Source organism: Bos indicus x Bos taurus, chromosome 26, assembly GCF_003369695.1.
Source record: "Bos indicus x Bos taurus breed Angus x Brahman F1 hybrid chromosome 26, Bos_hybrid_MaternalHap_v2.0, whole genome shotgun sequence".
Lineage (NCBI taxonomy): Eukaryota > Metazoa > Chordata > Mammalia > Artiodactyla > Bovidae > Bos > Bos indicus x Bos taurus.
Genome location: NC_040101.1, coordinates 8,326,007 through 8,347,216, shown reverse-complemented (window position 1 = coordinate 8,347,216; position 21,210 = coordinate 8,326,007).

The window sequence follows — 21,210 nt, the reverse complement described above, 5'->3', positions numbered from 1 at the left end:
TTTTTATGCCTGGATTATAAATGTGATGTCTGGAGGGGCAGCAGCTATTTTGCAACTATGAGAATGGACCCCACAAATTAAATCTGGTGTACCAGAAAGATGGATGGAGATAGAGTACCCAGTGGCTTCTGAGCTGCTGCATCAGCCCTGTACTGCTTGGCTCCAGATTTATTGCTATGTGAGGAAAATCCCTTTACTTCCTTGAGTCATTGTTATTCAGGCCAAATGCACCCTAACTGATAGAGACAGGAGAGACTTGCTAATATATTCTTAAACCTAGTACAAGGCCCAGCACATGATAGGAACCAGTGAATGTTCATCCGTGGATAAGCACATGGGCCTCACCAAGTCCTGCCACCCTTTTTTCCTCATTCTCACCACTTTTTCTTGATCTTGAGGTTCCAGCCACACTCCACAGGCAGCTCCACATGTACCCCATGCGCCAACTCAATTCTGGGGCTTGGCAAACGATGCCCCCCTTATAGAAAGAATGTTCTCTCCTGATCTTCCTTGAGGTCTCCTTGAGACTCCTCCTCTAGAGCCTCCTGTGTCCCACCCTCCAAGGGTACCAAGACAACCACATGAGCCCTGTGTCTCAGTGTCCTCATCCACATGAGCCCTGTGTCTCAGTGTCCTCATCCATACAGTGGGCAGCACAACAGGACCTGCCTCAAAGGACTGCTGTGAGAATGAGCCCTGTGTCTCAGTGTCCTCATCCATAGAGTGGGCAGCACGACAGGACCTGCCTCAAAGGACTGCTGTGAGAATGAGCCCTGTGTCTCAGTGTCCTCATCCACATGAGCCCTGTGTCTCAGTGTCCTCATCCATAGAGTGGGCAGCACAACAGGACCTGCCTCAAAGGACTGCTGTGAGAATGAGCCCTGTGTCTCAGTGTCCTCATCCATAGAGTGGGCAGCACAACAGGACCTGCCTCAAAGGGTTGCTGTGAGAATGAGCCCTGTGTCTCAGTGTCCTCATCCATAGAGTGGGCAGCACAACAGGACCTGCCTCAAAGGGTTGCTGTGAGAATGAGCCCTGTGTCTCAGTGTCCTCATCCATAGAGTGGGCAGCACGACAGGACCTGCCTCAAAGGGTTGCTGTGAGAATTGAATGAAATCATTCTAACCGACCATCAGCAGAGTGTAAGCACTCACTGCAGACACACCCAGAAACCCTTTCACACCGCTGATTCATTTACCCTTTTCCAAGATCCCGTAAGTACTAACATCATTCTCGCCACATAGATGAAGGCATTGAGACACAGACTGTAACACGCCTTGCCCAAGGTAACACAACCTTTGAGTCTTCAAGCCAGAAAATAGAGATGAGCCATCCATCCCCACAGGCTTCTTTCCATTCCTGACCCACAGAATCTCCAAGGATTACAAAGTCATTGTTTTATGCCACTAAGTTTGGGGCAGTTTATTACCCAATAGCAGGAACTAGGGCATAGGCGGGCTTCCCTGGTGGCTCAGCAGTAAAGAATTCCCCTGCAATGCAGGAGACTGGGGGTTTGATCCCTGGGTCGGGAAGATCCCCGGGAGAAGGGAATGGCTACCCACTCCAGTATTCTTTCCTGGAGAATCCCATGGACAGAGGAGCCTGGAGGGCCTACAGTCCATAGGGTTGCAAACAAACAGACACGACTGAGTGACTAAGCACGCTCACTAGCACAGGGCTGTCCCAGTGGGTGCCTGGGAAGCTCTACGAGATCCCAGGTGGAGAGGGGGGCACTCCTACAGGCAGTCTACTGCATTGAGACTGAGCTGGGGAATCCTGGAGAAGCCAGCAGACTGGACACCAGAAGAGTCTTTGTCCCTGAACAAGCGGCTTCACACCCCTGTTGGGTCCTGTTTTGAAGTGAGTGCTCTGGCCAGAGTTCTGGGTGTTGCTCTTTCACCTTCCCCCTCTGCTTCCGGAAGTGTTCCTCTGCCTCCCACAAGACTTATTTGCAAATGGCAACATCCTCACGACCTGCTGCCTAAGAAGATAGCTCGGGACCACATGATAGTCCAGAGAGAGAAGTGGTCTTTCCTGGAACAAGTGTGCACCACACACATGCACAGCCTGCCCCCTGCCAGCTCTCACTCATACCCAATATCCTGTCTTTAAACGCCAAGAAGGGGCAAGACTTTGGGAGAGTTCAGTTCAGTTCAGTCCCTCAGTCGTGTCCAACTCTTTGTGACCCCATGGACTGCAGCACACCAGGCTTCCCTGTCCATCACCTACTCCCAGAGTTTACTCAAACTCACGTCCATCGAGTCAGTGATGCCATCCAAACATCTCATCCTCTGTCGTCCCCTTCTCCCTCTGCCTTCAATCTTTCCCAGCATCAGGGTCTCTTCAAACAAGTCAGCTCTTCACATCAAGTGGCCACAGTATTGGAGTTTCAGCTTCAGCATCAGTCCCTCCAATGAATATTCAAGACTTCTTTCCTTTAGTATGGACTGGTTGGACCTCCTTGCTGTCCAAGGGACTCACAAGAGTCTTCTCCAACACCACAGTTCAAAAGCATCAATTTTTCGGCACTCAGCTTTCTTTATAGTCCAACTCTTACATTAATACATGACTACTGGAAAAACCATAGCTTTGACTAGACAACCTTTGTTGTCAAAGCAATGTCTCTGCTTTTTAATATGCTGTCTAAGTTGGTCATAGCTTTTCTTCCAAAGAGTAAGCGTCTTCATGGCTGCAGTCATCATCTGCAGTGATTTTGGAGCCCCCAAAAAATAAAGTCTATCACTGTTTCCCCATCTATTTCCCATGAAGTGATGGGACCAGATGCCATGATCTTCGTTTTCTGAATGCTGAGTTTTAAGCCATCTTTTTCACTCTCCTCTTTCACTTTCATTAAGAGGCTCTTTAGTTCTTCTTCACTTTCTGCCATAAGGGTGGTGTCATCTGCATATCTGAGGTTATTGATATTTCTCCCAACAATCTTGATTCCAGCTTGTGCTTCTTCCACCCCAGAGTTTCTCATGATGTACTCTGCATATAATTAAATAAGCAGGGTGACAATATACAGCCTTGATGTATTCCTTTTCCTATTTGGAACCAGGCTGTTGTTCCCTGTCCAGTTCTTTCTAACTGTTGCTTCCTGACCTGCATACAGATTTCTCAGGAGGCAGGTCAGGTGCTCTGGTATTCCCATCTCTTTCAGAATTTTCCACACTTTGTTGTGATCCACACAGTCAAAGGCTTTGGCATAGTCAATAAAGCAGAAATAGATGTTTTTCTGGAACTCTCTTGCTTTTTCGATGATCCAGTGGATGTTGGCAATTTGATCTCTGGCTCCTCTTCCTTTTCTAAATCTAGCTTGAACATCTGGAAGTTCACGGTTCACTTACTCTTGAAGCCTGGCTTGAAGAATTTTGAGCATTACTTTACTAGCATGTGAGATGAGCTCAATTGTGAGGTAGTTTGAGCATTCTTTGGCATTGCCTTTCTTTGGAATTGGAATGAAAACTGACCTTTTCCAGTCCTGTGGCCACTGCTGAGTTTTCCAAATTCGCTGGCATATTGAGTGCAGCACTTTCACAGCACCATCTTTCAGGATTTGAAAGAGCTCAACTGAAATTCCATCACCTCCACTAGCTTTGTTTGTAGTGATGCTTTCTAAGGCCCACTTGACTTCACATTCCAGGATGTCTGGCTCTAGATGAGTGATCACACCATCATGGTTATCTGGGTCATGAGGATCTTTTTTGCATAGTTCTTCTGTGTATTCTTGCCCCCTCTTCTTAATATCTTCTGCTTCTGTTAGGTCCATACCATTTCTGTCCTTTATCGAGCCCATCTTTGCATGAAATGTTCCCTTGGTATCTCTAATTTTCTTGAAGAAATGTCTAGTCTTTCCCATTCTGTTGTTTTCCTCTATTTCTTTGCACTGATCGCTGAGGAAGGCTTTCTTATCTCTTCTTGCTATTCTTTGGAACTCTGTATTCAGATGCTTTTATCTTTCCTTTTCTCGTTTGCTTTTCGCTTCTCTTCTTTTCACAGCTATTTGTAAGGCCTCCCAGAGAGCCATTTTGCATTTTTGCATTTCTTTTCCATGGGGATGGTCTTGATCCCTGTCTCCTGTATAATGTCATAAACCTCATTCCATAGTTCATCAGGCACTCTATCTATCAGATCTAGGGCCTTAAATCTATTTCTCACTTCCACTGTATAATCATAAGGGATTTGATTTAGGTCATACCTGAATGGTCTAGTGGTTTTCCCTACTAGAGATCAGTGGAGAAATAACTCCAGAAAGAAAGAGGAGATGGAGCCAAAGCAAAAATAACACCCAGTGGATGTGACTGGTGATAGAAGCAAGGTCTGATGTTGTAAAGAGCAATATTGCATAGGAACTTGGAATGTTAGATCCATGAATCAAGGCAAATTGGAAGTGGTCAAACAGGAGATGGCAAGAGTGAATGTCGACATTCTAGGAATCAGCGAACTAAAATGGGCTGGAATGGGTGAATTTAACTCAGATGACCATTATATCTACTACTGTGGGCAGGAATCCCTTCGAAGAAATGGAGTAGCCATCATGGTCAACAAAGAAGTCCGAAATGCAATACTTGGATGCAATCTCAAAAATCTCTGTTCATTTCCAAGCAAACCATTCAATATCACAGTAATCCAAGTCTATGCCCCAACCAGTAATGCTGAAGAAGCTGAACAGTTCTTTGAAGACCTACAAGACCTTCTAGAACTAACACCCAAAAAAGATGCCCTTTTCATTATAGAGGACTGGAATGCCAAAGTAAGACCTTGGGGCATACAGCCCCAAATGCCTGTCCTGCTTCCCCATGCCAGGGCCTCCACAGTAGCCTGGAGCTCCGGCTGAAGCAGACTTGACAAATACCTCCGCCTCTACCCTCCACCTGCCGTGGTCTGACCCTAGAGGGGACTGCCTTCCCTGGGAAGCCCAGCTCAGCCCCACTCAGCCCTTCTCTCCAGCACAGCTAACACCTTGGCCCCTTCCAACTCTGGATAAATAAAATATGGGCTGACACATGAACACCTTGATGGCTCCATAAACTTCCTTGGAAAAGCCCTGCCCACTTGCACCCAGGGAGCCGATAAAGCAATTCCTAGTTCTTCCCATAAGCCTTTCATGCACCTCCCAGACCTACTTTTGTTGATGTGAAAGCCATCAGCTGGCTCCTGCCACACCATCTGACCTCCAGGCAGAGGTGCTGTCAGTGGAATGAAGACACTGGGGCATGCAGGCTCTGCCAGCAGCCCCATGGCTCCAAGTCGTTTATCTTGGGCCTGAAACATTCCCAAGGAACACAGTCTTCCCTCTGCCAGGGACAGGGCTGGAGGAGCGGCTGGCGGGAAGGCGCTTCCTGCCAGTCTCCTTGCCGGACTCTTGGAGCTCGCTCAGGTTGGCAATTGCGCCTTCAGAGCAGCCTGGCCTTCTAGCGCCGTCCAACCAACTGCACATGACCCAGAGATGACAAGCACTCAAACCTTCAGGGTTGGGATTCAAAAACTCAAAACATGCCTGAGAGTTGCCATGTGCTTTTAATTTCCCTGTTCCTGTAAAAAGCCAGGGGGAAAATAGACATCCAAAGTGTGGCTCCAACGACACTAAAAGAATCCTCCCAAAACAATTCACAATGACATTTCCTGGCATTAGTTTTAATTGGATAGTTTAATGTTCAGTTATCACTGTCCTCTCACAACTGTGGAGCATAAGCGGCCCAGGAAGTCACCAGAGCTTGGTAATGAGCTAATAAATCTTCCTTCTTCACAACAGCAGGTCTGAGTGTAGGTGGGGGAAGGGGGGCTTACCCACACTGGATTAGCCGTGATGTCTTGGTTTATGGCCCAGGCTTCTGAGGATTCATTCATCCATGGGGACAACTGACCCCAAAAGTGAGCATGGACCAATGAGCCAATGAGGCCCTCAGTTATGGCTCAGTGTTTGAGCCCCTAGAAATTCATATATTGAAATCTTACCCCCGCCCCCAGTATGGTGGTATTAGGAGATGGGACCTTAGGAGGTAACTGGCATTAGATGGGGTCATGAGGGTGGGGACTCCCTGAAGGGGGTTAGTGCCCTGATAAGGGCCACAAGAAGAGCCTGCCTCTCTCCCCTGCTCTCCTCCATGTGAGAATGCAGTGAATCTGTAACCTAGAAGAGGGTTCCCACTGGACCACACAGGCACGCTGATCTCAGACAGTCAGCCTCCAACTCTGGGAGAAATAAATTCTGTGGTTTATAAACCATCCAGTCTTGTCATAACAGCCTGAGCAAACTAAGACATCAGTCAAGGAGGATCCTGAAAACTTGAGGGGAGGAACTGATCACCACCTGGTCTGGCCAAGAGACCAGCAGCGGGAGGGGACTAGGGTGGAAGAGAGCCGCAGGTGTCTATTCGTTACTTAACAAAGGATGGTTGGGGGCAGGGGGGCTTTTGAGAAACGACTCCTTGGACAGCCCAGAATGCATGGAACTTCTGTTCCAAGATGTCTGTGTATAGATTGGCATGTCCATGGACAAGTCTATGCTTAGGTGCTGTGTCATAGGAAATTAACCTCACTCAAAGAGAGACCTGGCTTTGCCCTTGGCTCCTAGGAGGTGACCTCTAAGCCCTTGGAACATCCTGCTAGTAAGTGACTTGGTTTACCTGGGGGTCCTGGGCCACGGTGAATAGTCTAACAGTGTGATTTATGGTGGTTTATTCTTTGGTGGCTCAGACGGTAAAGAATCTGCCCACAGATCCAGGTTCGATCCCTGGGTGGGAAAGATCCCCTGGAGAAGGGTATGGAAACCCACTGCCATATTCTTGCCTGGAAAATCCCTTGGACAGAGGAGCCTGGTGGGCTATAGTTCATGGGTTCACAAAGAGTCGGACACAACTGAGCGACTAACACTTTCACTTTTCTTTGGACCTGCTTTGTCGGCTCAGCCACCAGAGGGGCTCTAAGGTCAGCCATGGGTGATCAACAAGCACACCCTAAATGCTCTGAACCCCAAAGCTCAGGTGAGCTTTCCTGGTCAGCAAAATCTCATGTGTGAAATCCACATCGCTGCCAGGAGAAGCCCATGACTCCAGTGGGAAAGACCTCAGGGAGCTTCACGCCTGGAACTCTCCTGCACTCCACCCCAGACGCCTCCTCCCTTGGCTGATTTTAACATATCCTTTCCCTGTTATAAACCACAATCATGAGTTTAACAGCTTTCAGCCTGTTTCAGGGCCCTTCTGGGGAATTATCAAGCTTGAATGAGGATGTAGCTGGTGGGTTTCTGGTATTGTGAGAGAATTCTGGCTTCTTTCCTGCCCCACTACCTGGGGGAGAGCAGCCCCCAATACATAAAGAGGTGATATTTCCAAAAAATGATACATTGGACTTCATCAAAAAGGGGTGATCATGCTTATGAGCTCCCCACTTTGCACTCATTTGAGACAAATTGAAGTAGGCTAATTATAACAGAGTCACCGTCTACTAGTTAAACGAAGAGTAAGACACTTTCTGCAGAAGATTGTCACAAGAGTACCGTTGAGAGGAGCACCGCCTTCCTCCAACCAGGTGCCATAGCAGGAAGTCAGGCAGCCACGGGGAATGAAATTCACAAGCATCTGATATCACATGAGAAATACTGAAGCTGAATATTAAGTAACAAAAAAATCAGGATTTAGGATTGTATGCAGAGCCTAAGTCTGCATGTGTTTGTTTTAAATAGAAGGACAGGTGTTGATGAAGTTAGAGACGGTGTCAGTCTAGGAAGGCGCAGAAATAACTGCCAAAGGATGGTGTCTACCACCTCTTCAGGCAGAGGCAGCAGCCACCTTGAAGCCATTTGTCTTTGTCCAGGGCTTTGTCCAGACTCAGTCCTTGGTTATGCAGCTGCAAGGTCAGGAGACACCGTTGCCCGGCACCCTGTAGTGTGTTGCAGGCAAGGAGTATTGTCCTGTCATTGAGCATCCTTCCGGGGGCCTCTCAGCCCACCACTCACTTCACCCACCGAGGCTGCAGCAACCAGCTCTCGGTGGGCTTTGAACCACCAGAGAGCCCCTACTCCCAGCTTGCAAGTGAACATGCCGAGGGACACCCTTGATCAATGCGGTCACGAGTCTCCCCCTTTGTTTGTTGGGTGGACAGTTTGAAGGCACATTCCACACATGTCTCAGGTCTGTGGGACCAGGCTGTCAGGGACCTTGTGCACCGGTCCCCTCAAGGATGCATCTTTGTGCTAGCTCTCCATCCTTCCCTGTGCTTCGCCGGCCACACTCTGCTCCTTGAGGTCTCACCCCCAACTGCACTAAGATGGTGTTCTCTGAGAGTTGCTTCACCCTGGGAACACAGGGCTCTGAGTACAAGGTAGACCAATTTGTACAAAGTACACAAGACCCTTGTACAGTGTATACAAGACAGTGGTCGTGTATGGATGTGAGAGTTGGACTGTGAAGAAAGCTGAGCGCTGAAGAATTGATGCTTTTGAACTGTGGTGTTGGAGAAGACTCCTGAGAGTCCCTTGGACTGCAAGGAGATCCAACCAGTCCATTCTGAAGGACATCAGTCCTGGGTGTTCATTGGAGGGACTGATGCTAAAGCTGAAACTCCAGTACTTTGGCCACCTCATGTGAAGAGTTGACTCATTGGAAAAGACTCTGATGCTGGGAGGGATTGGGGGCAGGAGGAAAATGGGACAACAGAGGATGAGATGGCTGGATGGCATCACTGACTCGATGGATGTGAGTCTGGGTGAACTCCGGGAGTTGGTGACGGACAGGGAGGCCTGGCATGCTGCGATTCATGGGGTCGCAAAGAGTCGGACATGACTGAGCGACTGAATTGAACTGACACAAGACCCTCTGGAGAAGAAAGGACTAGAACTCCAGTGCCTGTACCCTAAATTTCAAGTGTGGAAAGTGTGGGAGAAAAAGAGATGCTTTTCTATTAATAGTAGGAAAAGAGAAAGTGTTACTCACGCACTCGTGTCCAACTCTTTCCGACCCCATGGAGTATAGCTGCCAGGCTCCTCTGTCCATGGAATTCTCCAGGCCAGAATACTGGAGTGGGTAGCCATTCTCTTCTCCAGGGGATCTTTCCAACCCCGGGTCTCCTGCATTGCAGGCAGATTCTTTACTGTTGAGCCACCAGGGAAGCCCCACTAATAGTATGGCAGGTAGCAAAATATATCAAGGCCCACCCTTGGGAGTGTACAGGAGAGAGTAGGACGCTGAGCTGGTGGCCCAGACTCAACACAGCGTGCAGGGCTCACATGGGGAGGGCTGACTCTGTAAGCATCGTGAGCTATAACCATAGGACCCTGAGAGCACAACTCCACAAGATGATGTATCTGGCATCTGCTGGAGTTGAGACCCATGACAAAGTCAGGAAGATCACAGGATCAAGCCACCCTGGAGCAGCGATTGTGCATTAGGGAGGAAAACTGAACAAGGAGGTGTAAATTAAAAGTCACTGTAGATGTGTCGGGAAGATCCTCTGGAGAAGGAAATGGCAACCCACCATTGAGTACTCTTGCCTGGAAAATCCCATGAATGGAGGAGCCTGGTAGGCTACAGTCCATGGGGTCGCAAAGAGTTGGACACAACTGAGCTACTAAACTAATTAAACTAGATGTGTGTGTTGGGAAGATCCCCTGGAGAAGGGAAAGACTATCCACGCCAGGATTCTGGCCTGGAGAATTCTATGGACAGTCCATGGGGTCGCAAAGAGTCGGACATGACTGAGCAACTTTCACTCACTTCACTAGATGTGACCTTGGAACCCAGCACTGTGGCCTGGACAAGGAAAGACGTCACAGTGATGGACAAGCAGGCCCATCCGGCCTCCGTCAGCCACACCACATGGCAGCAGGAGGCAAACCACTGACCGCCCAGCAAGCAATCCCTCTTAACTAACACTGACCCAGGACTAGCTGCCTTGGGCCTAAATAAGCTCCAAGTGTTCTGAGCCTGTGCAGGAGGGGGATGTCCTGAGATGGATGAGCTGTCAGAGGGGTCAAGAAGATAACCGAAAACTGATGTCACCGCATTTGTTCTTCAAGAAGCAAATGAAGAAGCCCACTGGCAACTGGGCAGCAGCTATTTGGGGGGTGCTGGCCTGCCAGTGACTTATGCTCCCCTACTTGGCCATAGCATCTGTTCTCACCTGCCTGCTTCTGCACCCAGGCCTGGGGCATCTTAAGCACACCTTGGCCTGCAGGAGAAGGAACTCCCAACTCACACTGGTCTAAGCAGTGATGATTCATGATCGCGTGAATATCTCATCACATTGGAAGCCCAGTCCCGCCTGCATCGGCTCCTCCCTTCCACACTCCCAGGTGGGTCAGGGGTATGCCAGGGCAGCCTTAATGGGATGCAAAGACCACAGAAGAAGGAGCATCTTCTCCCAAGCCTCCTTTCTGAGAGAGGAAGCCTTCCTGGAAATCTTCCCTCCCAACTCCCTCATCTCTCATTGGCCAGACTGGCTCGTGCCTGCTCCAGAACCAGTCACTGGTGGGGGCATCAGACCTCTGCTTGGGAGTTAGGGTGGTTCCTGGGGTGGGATGAGTCACCTCCAGTTTAGTCCTATTGGGACAGGGAATAGGGGCATTATCTGAGCGAATGGAAGGTCCAGGAAAGGAGCAGGAGGGGACAAGAGGGTGGACAACCCGTGAGACCTGAGAAGGGGGCCCTGTGTCTGCGTCCCAGGGCTGCAGTAACAAAGCGCCACACGCTGGTCACTGAAAACACTAGAAATTCATTCTCCCGCGGTTCTGGAGGCCAGAGGTCCCAAAGCACAGTGTCAGCAGGCCCATGCTCCCTCTGGAGGCTCCGGGGGAGGATCCTTCCTGGCCCTTTCCAGCTCCTGGTGGTGACCAGCCATCCTTGGCTTCCAGATGTGTGGCTCCAGGCTTGACCATGGTCTCCACTGGCCTTCTCCCCGCTGTGTCTGTGGCTCTGAATCCCAGCTTCCCTCGCCTTCCACAATCACCAGTCACACCAGAGGTCGGGCCTACACACATGGAGATTGACCTCATCTTGACTTGATGATACCTGTGAAGACCCTACTTCTAAATAAAGTCACATTCATGGGTTCCAGGTGGGCATGAATTTTGGTGGGAGTTGGGGTGGTGTCACAATTCCATGCACCACAAATCCCAAGTGAAAGAACAGATCCTGTGAGCCACATGCCCAGCAGGCCTGATTTCTAGTCTGGGCTGTCTTGGGGAAACTAAGGAGCAGGCATGGTTCTCCGTTCTCCAGTGGGAGGCCCCTCCTAGGCACGTACCAATGCCAGGATGCACCCAAGCAGAATGGAAATGCACTGCCAACAAGCGTATTGCAAAGGAGCAAAGGTCTGCACTGAATTCCTTGCCTCCAGGGAGAACCACATCTTAAGACCCTTCCCACACTCTCTGAGAAATGAAAGTCTTTCAATCATGTCCAACTCTTTGTGACCCCATGGACTATACAGTCCATGGAATTCTCCAGGCCAGAATACTGGAGTGGGCAGCCTTTCCCTTCTCCAGGGGATCTTCCCAACCCAGGGATCAAACCGGGGTCTCCTGCACTGCAGGTGGATTCTTTACCAACTGAGCTATGCTCTTTCCTCAAGTCTCACACCCAGCTGCATTTGCCCTCTGCTCTGCCCTCCTCTCTGTCTTCCCACGCTCCCTTACTCAGGTCCTGGAGTCCATGGGCACCCTTCTCTCTTCTTCCGTGGGTATTGATCAACTGCTTTCAGCTTATTCAGCAAGGGGTGTGGGGGCAGTCCAGCCGTTCAAGCTCTGTTCTCTAAGAAGACGGCGGCAGGAAGGCATAAACCTGGCCTCTCTTCTTCTCCCCATCTCAGTTAGATGAGGAAGCCGCGATTCAGAGAGGCCAAGGTCAGCTAGAAGGAGCCCCAGTTGGAATCTCTGTCAAAATTCTGAGCTCCTAGCATCGCCCCGTCTTGGGGACCTGGTCTCCCTGACAAGCTGAGGGCAAGTCAGGTGACCCCGAATTTCCTTCCTCTCGGATAACTTGCAGGGGGCGGGGCAGGAGTCGTGCTGACATGTGAAGAGGAGAATCTGAACCTGGGCTCTAGACGTGACTCCGCCCCTGCCGGCCGAGGGAGCGCGGAAAGCCAGGGTTCCCCTCAGAGCTTCTGACATCCCTCCTGCGTGGGGGGAGCGAGGCCCAAGCCGAGGTGCCTCCCTGCTGTGACACAGAGAAAACTTCCTCACGGTCTACAACTCTGAGGTCCCTCCACCCCCAAAGTCCTATGAGCTAGCATGGTTCTCCGGTGTTCAGCCCTGTAAAAAAGAAAAAAAAAAAAAAAAAAAGTAAAGCATTCGAATCCCGGCGTTGTGGAAAGAAGCTGCACTGGAATCCGAGCTCTCTGTGTTCTTCCAAGAACCAAATGCCCTCCTTTAAGAGAGCGCTTCCCCATCCACAAAGCCTCGAAGCTAAAAATGTACAACCTATTCTTCTCTGAGCATCTTCACAGCTTGTCTGAGGAGGGAAACAAGCTTTTGGAAAGAAAGTGCCCCAGGCATTTTTTTTGTTTTTCATGGCGCCCCTGTTTTGAGCAAGCTGGTTTAATCTTTCTAAATGTAAAGCCCAGACTTCAGACAGGATGTTGCTACTGTTCAGTCCCTCAGTCGTGTCCAACTCTTTGCGACCCCGTGGACTGCAGCACACCAGGCTTCTTTGTCTTTCACAGTCTCCCAGAGTTTACTCAAACTCATGTACACTGAGTCGGTGATGCTATCCAGCCATCTCATCCTCTGTCACCCCCTTCTCTTCCTGCCCTCAATCTTTCCCAGCATCAGAGTCTTTTCCAGTGAATCGGTTCTTCACATCCAGTGGCCAAAGTATTGGAGCTTCAGCTTTAGCATCAGTCCTTCCTATGAATATTCAGGACTTCCTTTAGGATTGACTGGTTGGATCTCCTTGCAGTCTAAGGAACTCAGAGAGGATGAGGGACGATTTAGTGCTTAGAGCAGTAAGCCAAGTGTAAATGCCTCCTCCTGCAAATCCTGTAAATCCTCGGCCTGCAAGAACCCCACCATTGATCCGCCCCAGCAGCTGGATGGGGAGAAAGGCTGGAGGGCAGGGAGGAGGGAGGAAGCTTTGTCTTCCTTTTAAATAGAGTTACGATTTCATCGTTTGTAGCTCAGAGAGGCATAAACACAAAATACGAAGAAAACAAATCTCCAAATAATAGTTTCTCCACCGTCCACACCCCATCCCCTCTTCTCTCCCTCCTCATGGTTTCTGTGTCACATTAGTTACTCAGAGATCTTTTTTCACTGTATCTTCTGGATCAGTCCGTCTAGGGCTGGGCCTGAGAGTCTGCATGTCTAACAAGCTCCCAAGTGGTTCCGAAGGTGCTGGTTGGGGATCACACTTGGAGTAGCAGAGGCTCAGACCATGAAAGGTACTCCATTATGTCACAAAGCAAGAAGCCAGGGGGTGACAGATATGGGGCTGCCTCCAGCCCAACCATGTCTACACGCGTGGTCAATGCCTGCCATTCTCCTGGTCTCGAGATGACTGCAAACCCTCCAGGAGTGACTCCTGACAAGAGGCAGAAAGGGGCTCTTGAGAAAGGGAATAATTTCCCCCAGAAGCCTCCAGAAGACATCCCCTAGTTTCCTGCTGGGCTTCCCAGGTGGTGCTAGTGGAAAACAACCTGCCTGCCCATGCAGGAGATACAAGAGACACAAGTTCAATCCCTAGGTCAGGAAGACCCCTGGAGAAGGAAATGGCAACCCACTCCAGTATTCATGCCTGGGAAATTCCATGGACAGAGGAACCTGGCCAGCTATAATTCATGGGGTTGCAGAGTCAGACACGACTGAAACGACTTAGCACAATATTTCACTGGCAAGCACTCTGTCTCACGGCCGCCTGGGCGACAGGGAGCCTGGGAGAGTGAGCACCTGGTGAGGGGAAACAGGTCACCACGGCAGAGGCCTTCAGTACGAGAGAACCAGGAAGGGCCGCTGCTGACCAGAGCCGTCTTTCAAATGCTCCAGGCCACTCCTATATTCTCTGTCTCAGGGGTCAGTGCAAAGGGAGAGGGGTCATGCCAGGCTTCAGCATGAACAGGCAGTAGCACTGGGATGCAGATGGGACACAGCCCAGGTGACCCTCACTGAGGACACAGGTGGGACATAGCCCAGGTGCCCCCACCTCCCAGACAGAGCCCCAGCCCTCCCAGCCCCTCTCATCAGACAGCCGTCTCATCAGACAGCAGATGACACACCCGGGCTCCCCTGCTCCCTCCTTTCCGGGAGCAAACACGTCACGCTTCCCTGGAAACCACAACGGGGACAGAAAGCCGTGAAGTGTGTCCGCTGAGCCAGCTGCCAGCAGTGGTGCCCAGTAAACTCATCCCGCAGGCCCACAGGGCGCTAAGTCTTGGGAACCAAGGTATCATTTTTTCCAGAAGTAACATGCGGCCCCTTGGAAACAAGGGTTACCATGGTGATGTTTTCTACCTGCGCCTGCCTTGGGTGAGGGTGGAAACAAGACCCAGGTGTTTAGCCAAACCACTAAAGCACACAGAGCAGGGCCCGGGGGGAGAGGGCAGGTGGGCTCTGAAGTCTTTCCTCTGGGTGGGTGTCCTGGTGGGTTTGGACCTTCTGGGTCACACAGCAGCTCTCAGAGGTGTCGTGTGGAAGGAGCCCAGCTTTGGAGTCAGGCAGACCTGGATTCAGTTCTGCCCCGACCCCTGACCTGTGGGTGGCCTTGAACTACCTTGGCCTCGATTTCTTCATCTCAGTGATAAGGAGAGAAAAGCAAGGCATTCCTAGGGGCCTGTGCTCACTCTCCCAGGCTCCTTGTCGCCCAGGCGACCACGAGACAGAGTGCTTGCCAGTGAAATATTGTGCTGAGTCGCTTCAGTCATGTCTGACTCTTTGCAACCCCGTGAACTGTAACCCACCAGGTTCCTCTGTCCATGGGATTTTTCCAGGCAAGAATACTGGAGTGGGTTGCCATTTCCTTCTCCAAGGATCTTCCTGACCCAGGGATTAATCTCATAGACCCCGACTTGCAGGATTGTTGGCATGTAAACAAGACTGCACATGTGACGTGCTGAGCCGGGCACCTGGTGCGGAAACTGGCAGAGGACCAGCGTCTGGAGGGTTGTAGAGGCCACAGGCACAGAAGGGCTGGCATTGCAGCTTCCCTCCAGCCCAGGCAGACAGGAAGGTGAGATGAAGGTAAACACGGAGGATGTTCTCAATCTGCCGTGAGAATCCCTGTGCCAGAGACTAGAAATGGTCTCAGTGTACATGACCCACGCTGCCCGGGAAGCCAGCCTCAGGACTGGGAGCCATGTGACCGGCTCTCTGCGGGAAATGCTCAGAGACGGGGAGCTGATGGATCAGCCGGCTGGCATCACTTCCCTTCCACAGGCAGGGCCGGCTGGGCCCAGGCTTGGGGCTTGGTGGTCGTGGAATCAGAATAAGAGACTTGGAACAGAGGCTGAAGACCCTCACACCCGCAGCAGGCGGGACCTCAGACATCCTTTACCTTCCTCTGCCTTGGGGGACCACTTAGGTCGAAAGAGTTCAAAAGCCAGAGTTTGGGGTCCAAAGACCTCGCTTGGTCACTTATCTTGGACAGAAAGCAGTGACAAGATGTGAACCTGCCATCAGCTGGGATGAGGATTCATAAGCACACACATGGGAGGATTTGAGGGCAGACAAGACAGTGGGTGTCCTTTCTGAGTTGTCGGATTCCTAGGGGCCTGCTCTTCTTATCTTTGAGCTAACTGACAACTCTGGAAGTTGTAGAAAACTTAGAGAATGGAAATGATTTGTCTGTACACCGGCTAGTGAATTTTGTCCAGAGAAATAGCACTGACTCTTGCCCTGTGAATATCAACTGGTTTTGCAACCGGTTTTGCAACAATGTCTAAATTTGTGTCTAGCCTCCCCAAGGCCTCTTTCAGTTCAGTTCAGTTGCTCAGTCGTGTCTGGCTCTATGCAACCCCATGAATCGCAGCACGCCAGGCCTCCCTGTCCATCACCAACTCCCGGAGTTCACTCAAACTCATGTCCATTGAGTCGGTGATGCCATCCAGCCATCTCATCCTCTGTCGTCCCCTTCTCCTCCTGCCTTCAATCTTTCCCAGCATCTGGGTCTTTTCCAATGAGTCAGCTCTTTACATGAGGTGGCCAAAGTATTGGAGTTTCAGCTTCAGCATCAGTCCTTCCAATGAACACCCAGGACTGATCTCCTTTAGGATGGACTGGTTGGATCTCCTTGCAGTCCAAGGGACTCTCAAGAGTCTTCTCCAACACCACAGTTCAAAAGCATCAATTCTTTGGCGCTCAGCTTTCTTCACAGTCCAACTCTCACATCCATACATGACCACTGGAAAAACCATAGCCTTGACTAGACGGACCTTTGTTGGCCTCTTTAGGTGTGCTCTTTTAATTTTTCTTTGAACTGGTTATAACATACTATTGATTTCCTCATTAAATGATGAATTAAATTAATTTGACATGTCCATTTCCTATTTTCTGAGATCTGTGACTTTAACCTTCAAAAAGTAATCTTTTTATGGGGGCCACAGGGTAAAGCATGGAATGCCCAAGTTCCTGGCAAGCTGAGAAATGGGTGGTCACAAATGACAGCAGCCACATCATAATGACCCCATCAGGAAGTGATACCTCCAGGGAACTCTGTCTTCTCCAGCGTTGCTCAGAAGGATTTGTCAGCTGCTGAGGCTAAGTGATCAGCAAGGGATAAATCTTCAGATGGCCACAGGCTGCAGGAAAGCCAGACGCCCCCTTGGACCTCCCCAAGGGCAGCACTTCAGCTCTCCGAAGTGCAGAGTGATGAGGTTAGGTCTGAAAAGTAACCAATAGGCTCTTGAGAACATCCCGGCTGGCTGCATGGTCGGGCTTTGTGTGTGCCAATGGGCTGAAGCCAGGTTGCCAGACATTGCTGACAGCCCCGGTGGGTGGAGATCCAGGATGAGGCCGTTGGAGAGGCTGTCCAGTGCCACAGAGCCACCTGGCCAGACAGGCACAGCCTTCCTCGAGCCTGGAGGACTTTCACCCTCCTGCTCGTCTGCTCAGATGGAGGAGTCAGAGACCCCGCTGGCCCACAGAGAAGAGTCTGAGCAACTGATGACTGAGAAGGCGTTTCTGCCTTAGGACTGAAGAGGGGGCAGGTCTAATTACAGACACCCAAGGTCTTGGTCACTTGCTGCTGCTTGACCTGAGGCCATCCTGCAAGGCTCCCGAGCTCATGACAGCACGTGCCAGGCCCACAAGGTTCAAACATCACGATCACTCACTTCATCCACGACTGGGCCCGGGGGCTGTGAAAGTGAAGATGTTAGTCGCTCAGTCAGGGCTGATTCCTTATGACCCCCATGGACTATAGTGTCCTTTGTAGGCTCCTTTGTCCACGGGATTTTCCAGGCAAAAATACTGGAGTGGGTTGCCACTTCCTCCTCCAGGGGACATTCCCAGCCCAGGGATGGAACCAAGTCTCCTGTGTCTCCTGCATGGCAGGTGGATTCTTTACCCACTGAGCCACTGTGGAGCCAGGCTTGGGTGGGAGGCTGACCTGGGCTCAAACTGTAATTCTCTCCCTTCCCTGTGGTGTGACCTCGAGGGGGTTGATCAATCCACCTTACCTGGTTGATAAAGCAGAATCACAGTTGTGTGCCCCTGGCAGGTTGTGGGATGACCTGAGAACATAGGAGATCTTCCTGGTTCACAGCAGACTCTACCTAGATCTTTGATGCCTGCTCCTTCCATAGAATGGAAACGGAAGTCTTAGGTGGGCTCTCAAAGCACTTGATTTTACCACATTTTACTTCTGGCTCTGACACAAACTCACTCATGTCTGCTCTCTGGACTTTTAAAATATGGGGACCTGAACAAGGAATGGAATTCCAGCATCCCACCTTGCCATTGTTCAGGACATGGGAAAGCTGAGTTGTTTTCTAGGGAAGGACTGCAAGATTTCAACAAAATTGGTCCCGACCCTCTTTCCCTCTTGACCCCTGCCCCCCAGATCAACAGAAATGTCTGAGAAGGGCAGAGCTTATTTGAAGATGGCTCCTCAGAGTTATCTGCAGAATTTTCTAAACTCTCCCTGCTGCCGCTTACCTCCGGAAAACAGAGTCCTGGCTGCATTTCCAGCCTTTTGCCTCCAAACGGAGGAAGCGGCAGCACTTTGTTCCCTCATTCGGATGCCTGGCCACTGTCAGGCATCCCAGGCCAGACTGTGGGCTCCCAGAGCAGGTGCTGGAACTCAGCTGTCCTGGAGAAGCCGGCCAACTGTGGGTCTGCGTAGGCGGCTGGGCCTATTATTCAAGGTGATAGAATTCTCTGGCTTGGAAACTCACTGTCTCCATGAAAAGAATCAGCCTCCACATTTCTGCCAGATGATTAAAATATTAAGTGAAAAGCACTGCTGAGGATCGCAGGGAGCCGGGGCAAGACGTGTCCTGAAATAACTCCTGGGCTGCACCTCCGACCACTCTGCACCCTGGACTTCTGGTAGGAGCATCACGTTCAGGAAAGGCCCGGGAGTGCAATTCCTTTCACCCTCCTGCAAAGACCACACTTTTTCTGGAAGACATTTCCCCCTTGACAGCTATTCTAAGAATGCAAGGAGAGTTCATATTTTCTTCTAAAAATTACGCCTCCAGACTTGGAGCTCTGTCGATGCGTCTGCATCAACAGTTAAGCAGAATCTACAAGAGGCTGTTGATGTGAAAATCCCAGAGCACAAAAGCGATGGACTTGGAACTACCTACCCTCGGCCCCCAGGTCCCTTTCACGAGCTATTTCAAGTGCATTTCGTTAATTGTAACCCATGCTTCTCCCAGGAACTGGGTGAGATCTGCACTTACCCTCGTCCTCCAGAAGTCCACGCCTCTGGGCAGGCAGGGAAGGTGTTACGTTAATGTCCTCAAGGTCACCTCTATTTATGGTCTGTGCTCCCTCCCATCTCCTCCCAAGCACACCCTCTGTTGCTTGTGGAAGGGAACAGAACTGGCAACAGTTCAGATCAGGACTCTGCAGTTTCTGCCCTCCCCCGACAACACACACACATACCACTCATGCATGGCATTTGTGTGTTTATAGATTTTTATCAGGTAACTGGGGTCAAGGAAGGAGTGCTTGGGTGGAGATTACTACCTGTTCACCATAATAGGCTCCCTGCCTCTGGGCACATGGACTACATTTCCCAGCTGCTCTTGCAGTGGGATTTGATCACGTGACTTGAGTTCTAACCAATGGAAAGAGAGCAGAAGTGAACCTGGTTCAGTCTAGGCATACAATAGACTACTCTTTGACATTATAAAGGAACAAACTACCTACCCAAGCTACGTCAGGATGAACCTGAAAAACATTATGCTCAGTGAGAGAAGTCAGACACAGAGACTACACCTTGTATCATGTTATTTACACGAAATGTTCAGAGTAGGCAGGTTTAGAGAGAGGCCAAGTGTATTAGTGATTACGTGTGGGGTGGGAACGGGCTTCCCTGGTAGCTCAGTGGTAAAGTATGCACCTGCAACACAGGAGACACAGGAGACTCGGGTTCAATCCCTGCATTGGAAAGATCCCCTGCAGAAGGAGATGGCAACACACTCCAGTATTCTTGCCTGGGAAATCCCATGGACAGAGGAGCCTGATGGGCTAGATCGTCCATGGGATCACGAAAGAGTCCAACATGACTTAGCGACTAGACAACAACAGTGAGGTAGAAACATTAAATGGATACAAGAAATCCAATGTGGGGTTAAGGATGGGGCTGTGAAAATGTTCTAAAGTTACTAAAAAACATTCAATGACACAGGCAATGAAATGGGCGGATTTTATGATAAATAAAATATACCTCAATGAAGTTGTGAAAAAATAAATATAAGAAGCGAGCATGCCATTTCTGGGACTGTCTGTAAAAGCCGCCCACGTGTTCCTCTCCAGACTTTTCCTCTTCATCCTTGGGGATGTGGAGAGTGATGGGGTTGGGACCGATGAACCTGGGTCCCTGAGTGACCACGTGGAGGACAGCCACTCCCCACCTCCACGCTGAGCTGAGAGCAGGAAGTGAACTGCTCTGTATTAAACCACTACTTGTTGGATTTTGTTGTGACAGTAACTCGCTTACACAAATTTGTACAGAAAGTCCCAAGGCACCCACACGTATTTCCATCTGAATGGCACTCTGGTTCTTTGGTCACACCAGCACGGGAACTGTGTTTCTTTGCCAGAAGCCCTTCATTTCCCCACATCTCACTGGGTCCTCCCTTCGCTCCTCCCTTCTCTGATACCTCTTGAATCGCCCTTGGGAACTCCAGTCCCTCCTTCTCCCCGGCTGATCCAGGGTATTCGAAGCGGGGACGGCGTCGGCGAGGGTCAGGATACAATAGCTTCAATTAGATATTAATTAAAGATATAAAGAGTAATAGAATAAGGATAGCTCAGTAGGAAAATTCAGTGGAGAAAAGAGGCTGAGTAGCTTGGTTTACGCGGGAGACCAATAAAACTTCAAGACAAGAAGCTTGCACCACTTACGTAGGCCGCAGGTGTCCTTCCATTCTCCCGAAGGAGAGGAGACACTGAGGCCTCCCCGGTCGGATCTTAGAAGCCCAGGCATAGTTAGTAAGCATGGCGGGTTCCGCGCTCCAGATGGAGACTCAACCAGAGTGAGAGAGAGCGACATGGGGAGACCAGTATTTCGAGAAACTGATCCCAATTCTTTATTTTCCAGAGTCTGTTTTTATACACTGAGATGTTATACAAAAGTCACGCGGGGTCAGCAGTCTTGAGTTTTATCAAAGTCAGGTGCTTCATACAAATGTATACAGAGGTCTTAGGGGTGTTACATCATCTTCTGGCCAGGGGGGCCTGCTGACAATTTATGACCCTCTCCTTGTGACAACGGTCAGTCAACCAGGACACTTATTTCTCCAGGGATGATTATTCTTAAAACAGACACTACCCAAATAAAGTTACATTCCTATAGGGTGAGGGTGTAGTGGGTTTTAGTTAAGGAAAGAATTTACTTAGCCTAAGGTCTAACGTGATTAATATCAAAGGTTAATACTTATTTCTTCTATATATTCATTAATGTGTGTAAGGGCAGGGGATGTGGAGACTTAGCAACAAACATTGGCTCAACAAATGAAAAACCCTTCACCAATACAATTTCTAATCAGCCCATTATACTTATACTAATAGTTTTCTAACTTTTCTAAGGAACCTGTTTTTAGAAGGTTTAA